The sequence below is a fragment of the Armigeres subalbatus genome, chromosome 1 (assembly GCF_024139115.2).
Source record: "Armigeres subalbatus isolate Guangzhou_Male chromosome 1, GZ_Asu_2, whole genome shotgun sequence".
NCBI lineage: Eukaryota > Metazoa > Arthropoda > Insecta > Diptera > Culicidae > Armigeres > Armigeres subalbatus.
The window spans coordinates 92,674,871-92,695,974 of record NC_085139.1 but is presented as its reverse complement, the minus strand read 5'-3'; the positions used below and the strand labels follow the sequence as shown (position 1 = coordinate 92,695,974).

General features: G+C 41.9%; 2 pseudogenes; one reads left to right on the top strand and one right to left on the bottom strand.

Moving 5' to 3' along the window:
• Positions 1-1,696: 1,696 nt before the first annotated feature.
• LOC134206348 (uncharacterized) lies at positions 1,697-8,144 on the top strand (annotated as a pseudogene).
• LOC134206347 (RNA-binding protein spenito-like) lies at positions 7,910-19,261 on the bottom strand (annotated as a pseudogene).
• Between the last annotated feature and the right edge of the window lie 1,843 nt (positions 19,262-21,104).

The window sequence follows — 21,104 nt, the reverse complement described above, 5'->3', positions numbered from 1 at the left end:
CAACTGAGAAATTTAAAATCGTATTGTTTTTCTATACAAATACAATACAATCCATTGTATTTTGAACAGTTTTGTTCGGATATTTCAACAATATATTAACCATACACTCTATTGTGTGACGAAAAAATGTATGGAAAAATCTCAGATTTTGTATAGTTACGATACTTAACAACCCGTACATTCTATTGCGAAAACTTCATTTACATTTGAGTAAATGGTTCATAACAATGCATTCTAATGTATTTCTATGGTTTCATTTACAATATAATCTATTGTCAATTTAATGTTATTATTAGTAGTGTTACAATAAATTGTATTGTAATTCTACTGTATTTTTTATTCGGGTATGCCTTTCTCGATTCGATATGTTGGATTCGAATTAATGTTGTAAATGCTGTGCTAATTGCCTACATCTTGGCGGTTAAAATATTTAATGCAACTCTATCACGCTGCTTATAAATTACTCAATAATTGAGTAATTTTTAAGCAATTATTATGAAAGTAATGGATTGCGTCATGGCTAAATTGATTAATGACTTATACTAATGACACACTGGTGGTACAAGTACCATGGTACAAGAATCTTGAAATGAATACCATACCAATTATTGTCTTTATTAAAGATAGTCTTGGAATAATTTTCTTGTTCTCTTGTACCATGGTACAAGTACCACAGGTGTGTCCTTAGTATTAAAATGTGCATGTAAACAGCGTATTTGTTAAAAGAAAAATAGAAATATTATTCAAATCGAATGAGTTATTAGCAAACAAAAACAATAGTGTCCAACTAGGAAAGTTTCTCCGTCGAATGAAACTAGTTGCACTCGAATCGGTCAAGTCCTTCTATATGAAACGTGTTTAACAATAAAAAATTCCCGAGGCTACACACACACACACACACACACACACACACACACACACACACACACACACACACACACACACACACACACACACACACACACACACACACACACAAACAGGGGGCAGCAGGGACTTTGTCCAAGGGCTTGACGACCCCTCCCCATGGCCACTGCGAGTTAGGGGCCTGTCTAGAACGTGGTGGGGTTTGACAGTGGGCTCTGTTGAACCTCTATAAAAGCTGCATGTGTTTGCAAGCAGGCCCTATCACAGCGACCGTGCGCCGCTCAAAGCACACAAGCCCAACAGGTGTGCCAACCGGCACATCAGGATTGATGCCAGTAAGATCCTGATTATGGTATACTGGTCACGGCAAACGACATTGGACGATTCTCGGTTTTTGGATAGGATTAGGCGTATATGGGCTGACAGTCGAGCTATTCTGTTTCCTGAGTAAAAAGAGTGACATCCTTTTGAAATGGCAAGCAGGCTAATGGTTCGTCTGCCTCCGTCCCGGTAAACAACCTGGAAGGCCTCCGGTAACGCTCAACACCTGTCACCTCTACTGGTGGGTAGTAGGTTCAGATGCACCATTCCTGATTTACGCCGATTCGGCTCTGAACCCGGTGTTATAAGACACTGGAGTCAACCCTTGCATAGACCTCACTGTTTACAAAGGAACCCATGGGATCACAAGAGGCGACTATCTACAACAGGTAGAGATAACGGCCCGGAGGGGGACCCTTTACATGGAAACAAATTCTACAATCAACGAAAAGAGCAGGCGGTGCGAATGTTTTTCGCAAAAAGTGGGAAGCTGCAGCGATCTCCAGTGATGTCGCAGGCAGCGGTAGCCAGTACCAGCAGTATGGGCAAGACTGGTGAGAACCAGGCAGGCCAACAGGAGCTAGGATCGGACAATAGGGTGTCCACCCCAAAATCGGAAAGTAGTGCTATTCAGGAGGATCTACAATTTGGGAGGTCCAACCTGATGGAGGTGCGGAAGCGAGTCAACGAGCTCTATGACTTCGTGAAGGACAAGCACAATGTTCACACGAAGATCAAGCTTCTAGTGACGAGCATCAAGTCCGCCGTTAAATCTGCTGAGCACGAACAGAACGCGCTCAAAAGAAGAGCGGAAGCAGCTGAAAAAGCACTGAAAGATGCAGCGGAGCATACAACAGTCGAGGCACTGCAAACTCCAATGAGCTCTCGAAATACTCGCACGGAGAAGCGAAGCAGGGACTCTCCAGGAGAGCAGGAAATCCCGAAGAAGCAGCGGAACGTGCAAGATAGTGCTAGCGTACTGAAGGAAGGCGTCAAGAACGGTGATTGGCAAACCGTGGAAAGTCAGCGAGAGAAGAGAAAGAAGCAGAAGGAGTACGTGGAAAAGAAGAAGGAGCAGAAGAAGAAAGAAAAACATCGCTCTTCTCGTGAGCGGGTCAAGGGGACGCCTTGATAGTCGAAGTGAGCGACAAGACGACATACGCAGCGATATTACGGAAGGTGAGAGAAGACCCGGTGCTCAAGGACTTGGGTGAAAAGTGGTGAGGACTAGGCGTACTCAGAAGGGGAATTGCTGTTCGAGCTGAAGAAGGATCCCACGGTCAAGAGCTCGGCCTTCCGGGAGCTCATTGCCAATTCCTTAGGTAGTGAAGGAAACGTAAGGGCTTTAACGCAGGAGGCCGTGGTCGAATGCAGAGACCTGGACGAGATCACCACGATAGACGAACTGAGGGATGCACTGATCTCACAATGCATGCTGGGCGAAGTTCAGATGACCATTCGGTTGAGGAAAGCGTACGGTGGTACACAAATAGCAGCGATACGACTACCGGTAGATGCCGCCAACAAAATGGTGGAGGTGGCCAAGGTGAAGGTCGGATGGTCTATGTGTCCGTTGAGACTCACCCCTCGAATCACCAAACAGATGGAGCGATGCTTCAAATGTATGGCATTTGGACACCAGGCGCGAAACTGCAGTGGCCCAGACAGATCCGGTCTTTGTAGGAAATGTGGTGGAGAAGGACACGTTGCTAGGGACTGCACGAAGCAACCAAGATGCCTGCTCTGCAAACCGGAGGATGGAAACGACCACATGACGGGTGGCTTTCAATGCCCTGCCTACAAGAAGGCGATGGCGGGCCGAGATTAATGGAGATCATCCAGTTGAATCTCAACCATTGCGACACCGCACAGCAGCTGTTGTGGCAGTCGACAACAGAAGCAATGTGCGACGTGGCAATTATTGCTGAGCCGTACCGGATTCCTTCTGACAACGGCAACTGGGTGGCGGATGCTACGGGGATTGCGGCTATCCAAGTGATGGGCAGATTTCCTATCCAAGAGGTGGTAGACAGTTCAAGCGAGGGTTTCGTAATCGCCAAAATTAACGGGATCTTTGTGTGTAGCTGTTACGCACCCCAAGGTGGACTTTGGAGCAGTATAACCGGATGCTGGACTCACTCACGGAGAAGCTGATCGGCCGAAATCCAGTGATCATCGGAGGCGATTTCAATGCTTGGGCAGTGGATTGGGGAAGCAGACTGACTAACGCCAGAGGTTACAGTTTGCTGGAGGCGCTGGCTAAGCTGGAAGTAAGATTGTGCAACGAAGGTACCGTTAGTACATTCCGCAGAGATGGCAGGGAGTCCATCATCGATGTCACGTTCTGCAGTCCGTCGATGGCGAGGAACATGAACTGGAGAGTTTGTGAAGAATATACCCATAGCGATCACCAGGCGATCCGATATAGTGTTGGAACGCGAACGCCGACGGTACGACGGGAGACAAGGTCTAGTTGGCGAAGATGGAAGACGAAGGACTTCGATAAGGATCTTTTATCGAAGCACTTCGAGTGAACAGTGACGCTACAAACCTTGACGCAGACCAACTGACGGAAACGCTAGCGAGGGCTTGCGATGCGACGATGCCGAGGAAATTGGAGCCAACGAATAGCCGACAGCCAAGTTACTGGTGGAACGAAAATCTTGCTAACCTTCGCGCTGCCTGTCTCAGAGCTAGGAGACACGTTCAGAGGGCACGGTCTGAAATGGTCAGAGGAGCGAAAGATAGTTTTCCGTGAAGCTAGAGCGGCATTCAAACGGGCGATCCAAATCAGCAAGTCTAACTGCTTCAAGGAGTTGTGCCAGGAAGCTGACGCTGATCCTTGGGGTAACGCTTATCGAGTTGTGACAAAGAAGATCAGGGGTCCAGCGACGCCAGCCGAAATGTGTCCGGACAAGCTGAAAATCATCGTGGACGGTCTTTTCCCGCAGCATGGTTCTACGACGTGGCCGCGTACGCCGTACGAAGATGAAGACCGAGTAACCGCTGCAGGTATGCAAGTCACCAATGACGAGCTATTATCAGTGGCGAAAGGTTTGAAGTTGAAAAAAGCTCCGGGTCCGGATGGAATTCCAAATGTGGCTCTAAAATCCGCGATTTTGGCGTTCCCGGATCTGTTCAGGATGGTGCTGCAGAAGTGTTTAGTAGACGGTAATTTTCCGGACACGTGGAAGATCCAGAAACTGGTGCTGCTGCCGAAACCAGGAAAACCGCCGGGGAATCCAGCATCGTACAGGCCCATATGTCTGCTGGATACACTGGGGAAGCTTCTGGAAAGGGTTATCCTTAATAGGCTTACACAGTTCACGGAGGGTGAGACTGGCTTATCGGAAAAACAGTTCGGATTCCGTAAAGGCAGATCGACTGTGGATGCAATCAGGACAGTCATTGAAGATGCAGAGAGGGCGTCCAAGAAGAAGAGGAGCGGCAATCGGTTCTGCGCGGTAGTGACGATTGACGTCAAAAACGCGTTCAATAGTGCCAGCTGGGAGGCCATCGCCGCAGCGCTGCATGGAATGCGAATCCCCGACTTCCTGTGTAAGATCCTTAGGAGCTACTTCCTGAACCGGATTTTGGTTTACGACACGAACTCGGGGCAGAAGTCGATCAGGGTTACGGCGGGCGTTCCACAAGGGTCCATACTAGGCCCGACCATTGACGAATACATAGACGGAGTGGTGGCCATTTTTTCGGGCACCACTATATACCCCTGGGGAGTGACGGATTACAATTATTACAATCACTCGACCATTGAGAAGCCCCTCAATCCAAATCACGTCAGTTTGACAACAGTTGTCATTTCCATTTTGTTTACCTCCTGTTTCTGATTCAAAAATCAATGAATCGAGACGAGTTTGTTTAATCACGGTGGAAACCAATGTTCTGAAGCCAAAACAAGAAACACAACAGCGGTACACTCGAGGTCGGGGAGTGAAACGTACCAGCAATTACGCTAAAGTGGTACCCACCAAGAAAATTCAACCTCGAGCGATTCCCGACCCGGATCCGCCGGTTCAATACATTTCGTCGGTAATTGTGGATGGTCAGGATGTTTACTATACATACTCAAAAAGTAGGCGACGATAGTTCGGAAGCAATTGGATTAACGGAGGAGGAGGAGGATGCCTGCGATTGTGTCGTTAGACTTTGATGGGACCTACACGGACGACGCGCCGGAGGGGTAAGAGCAGCTGCTGAAGGATGAGCAAGAGTACTATAATGTTGAACCGCTGGAGTCAGATGTTTGTTTAATCTGCTTGAGTTGTCGGACCTCAAGGACCACATTGTGGACGCACGACGGATTGAAGAGCAGATCAAAGATATGGCATGTGAATATTGTAACAGAATATTTTCGGATATTAAGACCCTGGGCCTGGACCGACACATCGGTAAAATACACTTCACAGGATCACCTCAATGGACACACTGGGGATCGTGTTTACCAATGCGGTGAATGCAAAGATCAGCGTATGCCTTCCGGATGGGATGTCTGGTGCACAAAATCTTCGACCATGTGAAGCTGAACGGCGTATACGTGTGCCCTGGGCTGTCGAGCGGCACAAGTACCGGCACAGCCGAGTACTGCACCAGTAGCAGCAACAGCACCAGCACCAGCTAGATCTAATAATGGGACACAGCGGAAGAAGAAATTCCGTCAACGCCGGTAAGACATCTTATTTTTCAAGGAAAATGAACGAAACAAATTTCTCAATGTTTTGAAAGCTTCTCCAAAACCGAAACGTGGATCAGTCGCTTTCGTCTGTACCACGAAACAGGAAGAAATTTTAATATTAATTTACGGTAAGCCATTGACATTTCTTTTACAATTATGTATAGTTTTTTCAAAAGCTCCAGAAACAAGTGAATGTTGTTTCGATTGATTATGTCATATTGATTTTACTTTTGAACACATAGGCTTTGGTCCGATTCGCGAATTAAAATCAAATTAAACTTAAAAATGACAGTTATATATAATTTTCTATAATTTTCATATAATTTTTATAATTTTCAAATAACCCTACTCGCAGAGCAAGATTACTTTGACCGATGTTGAATCGTTTTTGATAGATGTTTTGACGGTCTTACTGGGTAGCACCAGCCATTCTTATGAGCGGGGGATTTCATAATTTCCGAATTGTCACTTTTAAGTTTAATTTGATTTTAATTCGCGAATCGGACCAAAGCCTTAAAAAACAATACAAAGTACGAAAAAAGTCCTCTTGAAAGAAATTTATATAAAAAATGAGAATTATATTTCGGTAATTCCTATTTCAAAAAATGGGATTTGGTTCGTTATTTAGAGGGCAGGCCATAGTAATTTATGTATTCAATATGAATGTAATGTTTTTAAACATATCAGGCATAATTTTTCATAAGGACGTATGTAACAAAAGTAAACAAAACGAGATTTTGAATACAACATGACAATCACACGCGACTTTATATAATACTCATCGATTTTACTGATTTTAGATCTTAAAATTTTTTAATACAATCTTTTTACGAATCGACGTATGTAGAATTTTCTATTTTTGAAGTCTCACTGTTACATACGTCGCTTTAACATATGGGAACTAAGAGCGACCATGTGAATATCATGTTGTATTAAAACCTCGTTTTGTTTACTTTTATTACATACGTCCTTATGAAAAATTATGCTTGAATTTGAATTTAATTAATTATTTATTCATTATTAATGAAAACTATTTTCCAGGTCAACAGGTCAACAGCTTCGTCTTGATGGACGATCGCATAGTTGATGTAATTTCCTTGGAAAAAACTTATTCATCTCGGACAGTCAAATGCCTAAGCAAGCTGATTTGTTTATGCTGGATCTCTGACACTGAGCTGGCGGGTGGATTGGACGACGGACATCTGATGATGTTCAACGTGGACGACGGTGACGAAGAGACTATGAATCACGAGTTAAAGCAAAATTTGCACAATAAACATCCGGTGCCTGCCGACTTGCATGTTGATTACGGAGGCGGATGAATTGGGTTTGCACAAGTACCCTCAGCAGTCAGAGCACAATTGTTATTAATAAAGGTGGAGTTTGGAAGCATTTGATCGGTATGGTCACAGTGGAAACGGAAGACCCCATTCGAGAAGCAAGCAAACAACCGCGTCCTGAAAAATAACAGAAAACCCAGCGATACGTTCTGGTGAACAAAACCGATAACAATCTGAGCGCTCCCTTGCCAAATCAACAGAAGGATGATTCACAATTAAAGCCAGAGGGAATCAAAACGCCATTAACTCAGAAAATAAGAAAATGGTAAATTATTTGAAATTAATGATTTATTGGTTTATTATTAATAAAACTGTTTTCAGGTCAAGGAAGGAATTGTGGCCGTACGTGAAAACAGCTGGACAGGCGGTCTCCAGGCGCGCACGTTCCTTATCCACATGAGTTGCGCGTGGCCCATTTCCTCCGGAACTTGAACTTTCTTGTGCCTCAACACGGAACCAAAACCAAAGTCACTACCGAAAAGTTGTTGCACTCAGGATGTTGCACTCACTCATAACCTGCCAATCCAGCTAGTTGACGTAGATGTGGATCAGTAATCCCAGTTGAGTAACCGCGAATCGAATCCGAAATCTGCTGCGTGATCTGGTCAAGCTTCTCAAGATCATCGGGTCCGATCCAAGATACTACCAACAAGGACGACTATCACCGTAATTCAAGCCCAATCAGGAATCGCAGCACTCGAGAACCCGGTTGGAGATCAAGAGATGCGATTAATGCTATGGAGCAGCTACATTAACGTCCGCTGGCAATGCTGTCTTTAGGGCAAACGCCAGCGTTGAAGCCTCGTCATCACCAGCAATTATTGACCTGGAATATAGGATATCGTCAGTAGAAGATTATTACCCAGAATAATATTTAATTCTCGATTTAATTAATAATAAACATGACAGTTTAGTATAGCGTACTTCACTTGGTTCGAATATGTAATGCATTTAACACACATTTAAATATGAAAGAAAACCATCATTTTGAGAAATTCAGTACACATTTAGTTCTGAGAGTAAAATGTTATTTTGAAAGGGTAAATACACATTTAGTTTTTAGAGGAAATCGTTATTTTGAAAAGTCGGCTCTTGTCAAAGTTCATTTTGAAGTGACATATTTAGAATTGTAAATTCAACAATCTTATACTTTCTACTGAAAATCACTAACTGATTTTCTTAATTTTACCAACGTTTCTTTCAATTTCTCCAACGATTTTTATTTGTGTGAAGTTAAAGTAATTTTTCATTTGACTTTGATATTATCCCAAATGAATTAAAATAACAAAAACCTCATTTTATTTTAAATGCGTCGAATTGTACAACTAAATACTGAATTGTTATTCAGATAACTAGAAAGCATAGTAATTTTTACTGCCAAGTTTGTCTTTGAAGCCATAGTAAAATTAACGCATTTTGTGTTCGTTATAAACACGGTTTGTAGTCTGCACAAATTTAGTGGCGTGTTTTCAATTTAACCCTACAATATAGTAATTTTAACTGTAAAGCTACTCTCAGTGTTGAATGAAATCCTGTCGGACTGGGTGCTGCGGATAGAGCCGCTTTTCTGCGCTCAAGCGAGCAGAGGATATTTGAAATCACTCCCATAAACAAAATTATTTTGCAGTTACTTGGCTGTCAAACATTTCCCGCTCTTCGAATTTCTCTTCCCACGCTGCATGAGGGCGCACAAATGAGCTAGACTCTACATGACTTTACGATTGTTTACATACATTCATGCTCCAATCAGCTGCTGAATCTCGTGAAATTTCGTAACGAGTGCTTTTTAATTGCATTCCCACTAATTTTGCCCTCGAAATATAATGTGAGAATATTTGTTACAAATAATACAAAACTCAAACAAAGTTTATTTTTATTTTTTCCCAAAATAATAACAATACTTCTCAATATTAGATCAGAAACGAACATAACCACAATCTTCAATGTTTGGCTCCGGCACAATAGAAAATTTTGGCTTCAGTTTGACAACCAAATCGATTTTATCCGCACCACCCAGCTGTCGGACAAGCCGATGGATGAGCGAATAGAGAACATTCACACACAGTTGGAAAAAGTTAAAACGAGACAAAATTGTATTGAAAGTGTGACCATCTCCAACACCGGCTTGCACAATGAAAAATATATTTTATAGGGTTACAGCGGTGCGGATTTAGGGATGAATATAAAATTAATGACCAGTTAATTCCGTCTAAATATATAATAAATCGTTATAGTTGTTCACTAGTCTGCAAGATAGATATAAAGATAAATGCTGACTGATATGATGTAATAAATAGGGGAACTGCACCTGGATTTAACTCATGGCTCCGATGTTCATCTCATCAAAAACAAACAAATTAATGGTTGAATGGTTGGTTGCTTGAGTGGTTGACTGGTTGGTTTACTGGTTGATTGATTGGTTGTGGTTATTTAGTCGATTGGTTGATTAGTTGGTCGGCTGGTTAGGTAGTTGATAAGTTGTTTTGCTGATTGCTTGGTTAATTAGTTGGTTGGTTGCTTGATTGCTTGGTAGATTGGTAGCTTGTTTGACTGGTTGGTTACTTGATTGGTTGGTTGATTATTTGGTTGGCTGCTGCTTGATTTGTTAGTTGGTAGTATGGTATGATTGATTGGTTGGCTGCTTGACAGGTTAATTGATTGGTTAGTCGGCTGGTTAGTTGATTATTTGTTTTGTTGGTTGCTTGGTTGATTAGTTAATAAGTTGATTGGTAGCTTGCTTGAATGGTTGGTTGCTTGATTCGTTGGTTATTTGGTTGGTTGGTTGCAGCTTGATTTGTTAGTTGGAAGAATGGTTGATTGGTTGGTTGCTTAATTGTTGGTTGGTTGCCAATCCAACAAACCAATCAGGTTATATGATTGATTGGTTGCTTGACTGGTTGATTGATTGGTTGGTCGGCTGGTTAGTTGATACTGTTTTGTTCAACCGTCTAAGACGAGTTTAGGACTCTCCATTTAATTCCACCAATTATTTTGATATCTTTTCAGATACGTATTTCGACCACAACTGTGTGGTCGTATTCAGTGTCTCGCACTCGACTGTTTTGTTGCTTGCTTAATTAGTTCGTTGGTTGAATAATTGATTGGTTGATTGGTAGATTGCTTGATTGGATGGTTGATTGATTAGTTGGTTGTTTGGTTGATCGGTTGATTGGTTGCTGCTTGATTTGTTAGGTGGTAGAATGGTTGGTTGGTTGCTTGATTGTTGATTGGTTCTCAATCATACCAACTAATAAGGTTATTTGGTTGATTGGTTACTTGACTGGTTGATTGATTAGTTGCTTGATTGGTTGGTCGGCTGGTTAGTTCATATGTTGTTTTGTTGGTTGCTTGGTTGATTATTAGTTGGTTGGTTGCTTGATTGTTTGGTTGTTTGGTAGCTTGCCTGAATGGCTGATTGCTGGATTAGTTGATTGTTTGCTTTACTGGTTGATTGAATGGTTGGTCGGCTGGCTAGTTGAGTAGTTGTTTTGTTGGTTGCTTGAATGGTTGATTGGTTGGTTGCTTATTTGGTTGATTATCTTGTTGGTTGATTGGTTGATTAGTTAGTTGTTTGATTGGTAGCTTGCTTGATTGGTTGGTTGCTGGATTAGTTGATTGATTGATGGTTGGTTACTTATTTGGTTGATTGGTTTGCTTTACTTGATTGCTTGGTTGTGGTTATTTAGTTGATTGGTTGCTTGATTGGTTGGTCGTCTCGTTAATTGACAAGTTGATTAGTTGATTGGTTGCTTGATTGGTTGGTTGGTTGCTTGATTGTTTGGTTGGTTGCTTGATTAGTTGGTTGGTTGCTTGATTGCTTGGTTGATTATTTGGTTGATTGCTGCTTGATTTGTTAGTTGGTAGTATGGTTGATTGGTTGGTTGCTTGACAGGTTGATTGATTAGTTAGTAGGCTGGTTAGTTGATTAGTTGTTTTGTTGGCTGCTTGGTTGATTGGTTAATAAGTTGATTGCTGGATTGGTTGGTTATTTAGTTGATTGGTTGTTTGATTGGTTATTGGTTGGTTGCTTGATTGGATGATTAGCTGGTTGGTTGTTTGATTGCTTGGTTGATTGGTAGCTTGCTTGAATTGTTGGTTGCTTGAATGTTGGTTGGTTGCTTGACTGGTTAATTGATTGGTTGCTTGATTGGTTAGTCGGCTAGTTAGTTGTTTAGTTGTTTTGTTGGTTGCTTGGTTAATTGGTTAATAAGTTGATTGGTAGCTTGCTTGAATGGTTGGTTGTTTGATTGGTTAGTTGATTGATTCGTTGGTTATTTGGTTAGTTGGTTGCTGCATGATTTGTTAGTTGGAAGAATGGTTGATTGGTTGGTTGCTTTTTTATTGATTCCTTGATTGGTTGGTAATTTGTTTGATTGGTTGCTTGACTGGTTGATTGATTGGTTGGTCGGCTCGTTAGTTCATATGTTGTTTTGTTGGTTGCTTGACTGGTTGATTAGTTGGTTGGTTGAATGATTGCTTGGTTGATTGGTAGCTTGCTTTAAATGTTGGTTATTTGATTGATTGATGCTTGATTTGTTAGTTGGTAGAATGGTTGATTGGTTGGTTGATTGCTTGATTGGTTGGTAATTTGGTTGATTGGTTTGCTTTACTGGTTGATTGGCTGGTCGGCTGGTTAGTTGATATGTTGTTTTGTTGGTTGCTTCAATGGTTGCTTGGTTGGTTAATTAGTTGATTTGTTGCCTGATTGATTGGTAGCTTGCTTGAATGGCTGATAGCTGGATTAGTTGGTTGGTAGCTTAATTGGTTGGTTATTTGGTTGATGGGTTGCTTTCAGAGCATAAAATATTCACTTTCATGAAGCACATTCACTCCGACTTTTGACATTCGTGTTTTTATTATTCAAAACATAGAATGACTTACTCAGTTTACTTCTTCATAAATTCATTCAATTGATTACCACTGAGTATGGTAATTGCGCGCGAAAAAAACAAAATTAGCCTTGATTATATTGACATTTGACGCTAAAAATGCCCCTCAATTGAACGTCAGGGATTAGATCTATGCGTGTAGTTAAATATTTAAATCATCAAAATGTGTTCAGTTTTACGATTATTTAATAATTTTTGATATTCAAATAAATACTCACTGTGTCACTGACCCATATTCATCCTGAAAATTGACGGTGCAGAGCCGAATATGAATATGTTTAGAAGTGAAGTGACAAAGAAGGCCGATGGGCTTCATAAAAATAATCGAATATTTAAAGCTCTGGTTGCTTTACCGTTTGATTGAATTGTTGGTCGGCTGATTGGTTGATTAGTTGGTTTTTGGTTTCTTGATTGGTTGATTAGTTGATTGATTGATTGATTGGTTGGTTGCTGCTTGATTTGTTAGTTGGAATAATGGTTGATTGATTGGTTTCTTTTTTGTTTATTGATTACTTGATTGGTTCATAATTTGATTGATTGGTTGCTTGAATGGTTGATTAGTTGGTTGGTTGAATGATTGCTTGGTTGATTGGTAGCTTGCTTGAATGGTGGGTTGCTTGATTGATTGGTAGTTTGCTTGAATGGTTGGTTATTTGATTGATTGCTGCTTGATTTGTTAGATAGTAGAATAATTGATTGGTTGGTTGATTGCTTGCTTGATTGGTTGGTCGGCTGGTTAGTTGACATGTTGTTTTGTTGGTTGCTTGGTTGGTTGATTAGTTGATTCGTTGCTTGATTGATTGGTGGCTTACTTGAATGGCTGATTGCTGGATTAGTTGGTTGGTTATTTGGTTGATGGGTTGCTTTACCGTTTGATTGAATGGTTGGTCGGCTGGTTGGTTGATTAGTTGTTTTGTTGGTTTCTTGATTGGTTGATTAGTCGATTGATTGGTTTGTTATGCTTGATTAGTTAGTTGGTAGAACTGTTGATTAGTTGATTCCTTGATAGTTGGCTGGTTGCTTAATTGGTTGGTTGGTTGCTTCATTGTTTATTGGTTGCTTGGTTGGTTATTTAATTGATTGGTTGCTTGATTGGCTAATCCAGCAATCAGCCATTCAAGCAAGCTACCAATCAATCAAGCATCGAATCAACTAATCAACCAACCAAGCAACCATTGAAGCAACGAACAAATCAACTAATCAACTAACCAGCCGACCAGCCAATCAAGCAACCAAACAATCAACCAGTCAAACAACCAATCAACCAAATTACCAACCAATAAATCAATCAACGAACAATGAAGCAACCATCCAATCAACCATTCTACCAACTAACAAATCAAGCAGCAATCAACCAACCCATCAACCAAACAACTAACCAATCAAGAAACCTAGCAATCAACATATTAACCAATCAACCAAGAAACCAACAAAACATCTAATCAACTAACCAGCCGACCAACAATCAATCAACCAGTTAAGCAACCAACCAACAAATGAAGCAACCAATTAAGCAACCAACCAACTATAAACCATTCAACAGTTCTACCAACTAACAAATCAAGCAGCAACCAACCAATCAATCATTCTACCAACTAACAAATCAAGCAACCAACCAATAATCAGGCAACCAACCAACTAATCTACCAATCAAGTAATCAACAAAACAACTAATCAACCCATCAAGCAACCGACCAACAATCAACCAACCAACTAATCAACCAATCAACTAATCAATCAACCAATCAGGCAACCAATCAACTGAATAATTAACTAGTCAACGATTCCAGCAACCAACCAATCAAGCAATCAACTAATCAGCCATTCAAGCAACCAACAAAACAACTAATCAACTAACCAGCCGACCAACCAACCAATCAACCAGTCAAACAACCAATCAACCAAATAACCAACCAATCAAGCAACCAACCAACTATGAAGCAACCAACCATTCAACAGTTCTACCAACTAACAAACCAAGCAGCAACCAACCAATTAATCATTCTACCAACCAACAATCAACCAACCAACCAATCATGCAACCAATGAACTAAATAACCAATCAATCAACCAACAAACAATGAAGCAACCAACCAACTATCAAGGAACTAACTAATCAACAATTCTACCTACTAACAAATCAAGCAACAACCAACCAATTAACTAATCAATCAATCAATCAACTAATCAACCAATCAAGAAACCAACAAAACAACTAATCAACCAACCAGCCGACCAATCATTCAATCAAACGGTAAAGCAACCCATCAAGCAAATAACCAACCAACTAATCCAACAATCAGCCGTTTAAGTAAGCAACCAATCAATCAAGCAACGAATCAACTAATCAACCAACCAAGCAACCAACAAAACAACATGTCAACTAACCAGCCGACCAACCAATCAAGCAAGCAAGCAACCAACCAATCAATTATTCTATCATCTAACAAATCAAGCAGCAATCAATCAAATAACCAACCATTCAAGCAAACTACCAATCAACCAAGCAATCAAGCAACCCACCATTCAAGCAAGCTACCAATCAACCAAGCAATCATTCAACCAACCAACTAATCAACCATTCAAGCAACCAATCAACCAAATTACCAACCAATCAAGTAATCAATAAACAAAAAAGAAACCAACCAATCAACCATTATTCCAACTAACAAATCAAGCAACAACCAACTAAACAAATAACCAACGAATCAATCAACTAACTAATCAACCAAATAACCAACCAATCTAGCAATCAACTTATTAATCAATCAACCAAGCAGCCAACAAAACAATTAATCAACTAACCAGCTTACTAAACAATCAAGCAACCAACCAATCAACCAGTTAAGCAACCAACCAACAATTACCATTCTACAAACTAACAAATCAAGCAGCAGCAACCCATAAACCAAATTACTAATCAATCAAACGACTATCCATTCAAGCATGCTACCAATCAACCAACTTACCAACTAATCGATCAATCAAGCAACCAACCAATTAGCCATCCAAGCAACCAACAAAACAACTAATCAACTAACCAGCCGACCAACTAATCAAGTAACCAATTAACCAACCAGTCAAGCAACCTATCAATCAAATAACCAACCAATCAACCAAATAACAAAACAACTAATCAACTAACCAGCCGACAAGCAACCAATCAACTATTAACCATTCAACAGTTCTACCAACTAACAAATCAAGCAGCAACCAACCAATCAATCAATCATTCTACCAACTAACAAATCAAGCAATCAACTAATCTACCTATCAAGCAATCAACAAATCAACTAATCAACCCATCAAGCAACCGACCAACAATCAACCAACCAACTAATCAAGCAATCAACCAACCAATCAAGCAATCAATCAACTGAATAATTAACTAATCAACCATTCCAGCAACCAATCAAGCAACCAAACAATCAGCCATTCAAGCAACCAACAAAACAACTAATCAACTAACCAGCCGACCAACCAATCAATCAACCAGTCAAACAACCAATCAACCAAATTACCAACCAATCAAGTAATCAATAAACAAAAAGAAACCAACCAATCAACCATTATTCCAACTAACAAATCAAGCAGCAACCAACTAAACAAATAACCAACGAATCAATCAACTAACTAATCAAACAACCAACCATTCAAGCAAGCTACCAATCAACTTATTAACCAATCAATCAACCAACAAACAATTAAACAGCCAACAAACAATGAGCAAACAACCAACCAATTAAACAACCAACCAACTATTAAACTGATCCAAAATTATTTATCAGATCGCTCACTGCAGGTAAACTATCAGAATTCTAAATCTGATAGATTACCTGTTAGAGCTGGTGTTCCCAAGGTAGCATACTGGGGCCCATATTGTATAACATTTTTACTTCTGACTAACCTGATTTACCACCAGGGTGTCAAAAATCTTTGTTTGCAGATGACACAGGTCTCTCAGCCAAAGGGCGAAGCCTTCGTGTCATTTGTAGTATGTAGATTGAAAAAAAGTTTGGATATTTTCTCCACTTACTTGCAAAAATGGAAAATTTTCCCGAATGCTTCAAAAACTCAGTTTATAATTTTCCCACATAAGCCGAGAGTTTCTTATTTGAAACCTTCTAGCAGACATATTGTCACTATGAATGGGGTTCCAATTAATTGGTCTAGCGAAGCTAAATATTTAGAACTTCTGCAATCTTCTATTGCAACGATTAGCTCCTTGTACCCTTAGTAAAAATTAGGTTAAGTTTAGTTTAAGTAGAAAACTTTGTAATTCCTACATGGTTTAATTCAACCAGAGGAAATATCCTAACTGCCAGAGGCAATTGAAATGTATTAATAATAACTAAAAGCGTAACATAGCAAATAAGGATGATAGTGTTAAGAAAACACGGAACACCTAGTCCAAGAGATAAATGCATGTATTAGATAATTAGCAAATAAAATTAGTAAAAAAAACTAATTTGCAGCTGCCAAAGAAACCTTATTTTCTTTTTTTTTTTGCTGTTTATACAAAAATATGTATTTACTTTTTCCGATGCCTATGATCTTGGAACCCGGGAGGACAACTTTCTTCTGACGATTATCATGAGGCTAAACGATGATACTTTTATGCCCAGGGAAGTCGAGGCAATTTCCAATCCGAAAATTGTCTAGACCGGCACCGGGAATCGAACCCAGCCACCCTCAGCATGGTCTTGCTTTGTAGCCGCGCGTCTTACCGCACGGCTAAGGAGGGCCCCGATATGCCTATTCGTTGTAAATAAAAGCATCTTATATCAAATGACAAAAACAATAAACTGCCGTAGATAAACGCTGCAGCAACGAAAAAGTATTTGATAACAAAAATTAAAATTAAACCTTTTTTCTAATTATTCTACAGTTCGTTATTCATCATCTTACCTTATGTGTTATCTGCGCCCTCATCCGCAACTCAGGCGGTTCCTCCTCGGACCACCACGATTACCAGATGGTCTTCCTTCAGTCCCTCCTCGGTGAGGTTGTGACATGTTCGTTTCAACAATTCTGTCGAAAAATCGCATGGCGGGAATGAGTAGAGCACACCGGTTGCTTCCGTTTCCTTATTGAGTAAGGATATAACGCCGGCCGCTTCTTTCTGCTTCAGGTAGGACACGAGATTACGCAGTGGACGCGTCTGAGCGCTGGCATCATCCGACGATGCTACCGATGACGTCGATCCCGGCAGACCGAGGAAGATTGCGTGCGACGATGACGTCGATATGCGCTTCTGCACATCTTCCAACTGATGATGATTTGTTGAGCTTTTCAGCGCTTTTCGGAACGATTTCCTTAGGTGGCCCATATTGCCCCGATCACTCCTATATCAAATGGCAAAACAATAAACTACCGTAGATAGACGCTGCAGCAACGAAAAAGTCTTTGATAACAAAATTAAAATTAAACCTTTCAAGCAAAATTTTTCATAACGACGTATGTAACAAAAGTAAACAAAACGAGGTTTTAATACAACGTGACAATCACACGCGGCTTTATATAATACGCATCGATTTTACTGATTTCAGATCTTAAAATTCTTTAATTCGATCTTTTGCGAATCGACGTATGTAAAAATTTCTATTTTTGAAGTCTCACTGTTACATACGTCGCTTTAACATATGGGAACTGAGAGCGACCTATGTAACAAAAAGCAAAACAAAACAAAACTGCAGTTGCGTCAATCGTGCAACTATGGAAAACCGACCAATGTACATCGACGTACGTGTAGCATACCGGTGTATGAATAATTTTATCGTTTTTCACAGTGAATTTGAATGAACTGAGCTTTGCTGTGAAGCACGCTTATTACGTGTCATGTAATGATGCATGCCAGCGGAAAAAGGATTGAAAAAGATTTAGTTTTAAAACAGTTTTAGAAAAGTTTTGCCAACTTCCTGCAAAGGAATTCTCGAATCCTCATAATTGTTACATACGTCGTTATGAAAAATTATGCTTGCTATTTTCTAATTATTCTACAGTTCGTTAATCATCATCTTACCTTATGTGTTATCTGCGCCCTCATCCGCAACTCAGGCGATTCCTCCTCGGACCACCACGATTATCAGATGGTCTTCCTTCAGTCCCTCCTCGGTGAGGTTTTGACATGTTCGTTTCAACAATTCTGTCGAAAAATCGCTTGGCGGGAATGAGTAGAGCACACCGGTTGCTTCCGTTTCCTTATTGAGTAAGGATATAACGCCGGCCGCTTCTTTCTGCTTCAAGTAGGACACGAGATTACGCAGTGGACGCGTCTGAACGCTGGCATCATCCGACGATGCTACCGATGACGTCGATCCCGGCAGGCCGAGGAAGATTGCGTGCGACGATGACGTCGATATGCGCTACTGCACATCTTCCAACTTGGGTTGATCGAGGCGTAGTCGCTGAGTAATACGAAGGTGGTGTTTACCTTCCTCGTCCTTCATCAGGCTGTCCACTATTTCGTTGTTTCCGTCCGTTAGGTGCAACTTGGTGGGGAATAGTGAACTCTTCAAAATCAGCGCCCCTTGCCAGAATGTGGTAGATTTCCGTGCGACTTCTGGTAACGTTCTTGCATTCGATAACATGCCATTCCTATGAGAAGACGAATCAGAATCCGAATCTGCCGGACTGCGTTGCCTCGGTGAACGGGAGCGAGATCTATCGATTCCTGGTTCACGTGATCCAGAACGACGGCGTGAATCATATTCGCCATCGGCTCCTGATCGACGCCATTCATCATTGTCCCCGTGGTGCGGTAGGCCATCACTATGAAAACTGCCACGGAAACCACCACGCCCGCGGAATCCTCCTCTGCCGCGGAACGGTCTTCCACCATAGCCGTACAATGAATTTTCCTCGTATGATGCACCACCTTCCGGATATTCGTAGTCGGGGGCGCGACGATACTCACCGCCTTCCTCAAAACATCCACTGCGCTTTGAGAACGATGGTGTTGTTCCGTTGTCAGCAAAATCGATACGAATACGACGATCCGGTGCCCCTAACGGGAATCCACGCATTTCCTTCACAGCAGCCGTAGCAGCATCAATAGAATCGTACAGAATGTAGGCCTGGGTGTCCCCTTTGTTATATTCGATCTTTTTGATGGCACTCAAACCGTCGAACTCACGTTTCAACTGAGTAACGAAACGAACAAACAACAAACGAACCGGAAAAACGTAACAAGGTGCGGGAGAAAAACAAACAAACTGTCAAAACGTCAAGAGGGGTAAGTCAGCGCTCGTAAAATATTTATGTAATTCGTCACCCACGAGGGATATTTTCTTCAAAATGAAGAAGAAGACATGGTGCCCGATTTTCTGATGGCTTTGTACCGGACATTTCCCAAGCAACCAGAAGTTCAGATTTTACTTAAATTTACTCTTAACCGAACTAATTGGTTCACTATGGTTCACATCAAGTTCCAAGCATCCTTAACGGAACTTTAAAGTTCACTTAAAGTTCCGTTACATACAAAAATTACTTAAAATGAGAGCTGATTAAGCCAAAATAGCCCTTCTTATCCGAACTTCTGGTTGCTTGGGTTAGGTCTATGTATTCGTCAATGGCCCGACGTTATGGAATGTGATGTACAACGGGGTGCTGATGCTGAAGTTGCCCAAAGGTGTAAAGATTTACGGATTCGCGGATGATGTCGTCCTAACGATAACCGGTGAGTCACTGGAGGAGGTGGAAATGCTGGTGGCGGAAGCGACCGACGCAGTAGAAACCTGGATGAATGGAGTCAAGCTGCAGCTGGCTCATCACAAAACGGAAGTGATGCTGGTCAGCAACTGCAAAGTAATCCAGCGGATGCAGATTACCATTGGAGGGCACGACATCCCGTCGGTGCGGACTCTGAGACATCTAGGTGTGATGATTGATGACCGGTTGAACTTCAACACCCACGTGGACTATTCCTGTGAAAAGGCGGCTCAAATGATCAGTGCGTTAGCAAGGATCATGCCGAACGTCGGCGGTCCGAAAGGCAGCAGTAGGCGTCTTCTTGCGTCAGTATCATCCTCGATACTAAGGTACGGAGTTCCAGCCTGGGGAGCTGCGCTCAAGACGAAACGTAACCGGAGGAAGCTGAATAGCGTGTTTCGTCTAATGGCCATTCGAGTCACGAGTGCGTACCGAACTATTTCGTCGGAGGCAGTTTGCGTTATCGCAGGGATGATTCCAGTCTGCATAACCCTAGCAGAGGATATCGAATGCTACCAACCGTGGGATACCAGAAATGTGAGGAAGGCGGTGAGACTGGACTCTATGGTGAAGTGGCAGCAGGAATGGGACAATGCGGATAATGGAAGGTGAACCCATCGGCTCATCCCCAATGTGTCGACGTGGGTGAACAAGGGGCATGGTGAGGTGAACTTTTACTTTACATAGTTCCTGTCCGGACACGGTTGTTTCCGCCAATATTTGCACCGGTGTGGCCATGCGTCATCGCCATTCTGCCCGGCGTGTATCGACGTAGAGGAGACTCCAGAGCACGTGATATTCGACTGCCCGAGGTTTGCGGAGGCACGTAGGAGAATGCCTGCCATAAGGGCGGATAACATCGCAGAGCGAATGTGTCGCGATGAAGGTACGTGGCATGCGGTAACCAGAGTCGTGACACAAATAATGTCAGAGCTGCAGCGTCGATGGAGAAGGGACCAGCAAGTAAGCGTCGGTTTGGAGCAAAATCCAGCACAGTGAGCAGTGTTGGGTCTCGAGTCGTCGGGGCGCCAGCGAACCGGAAGTCTTCTGCCAACCGGAATCGTCGGACCGACCTCGGCACTCGAACCGTCAACCTGCTGAAGAAAGAAGAAAGAAGAAGGAAGTGCTTCGGGTATGTAGGGCACCGCCAGTGCGGACGTTATCCACCACCGGAACTGTCGGACCACCTCTGCAACCCGAAGACGAAGTCGGCGCAATGCGCGAAAGCGTCCCCTGCGATAGCCGCCGGTAGTCGGGGCACCATCAGTGCGGAAGTTTCCTTCA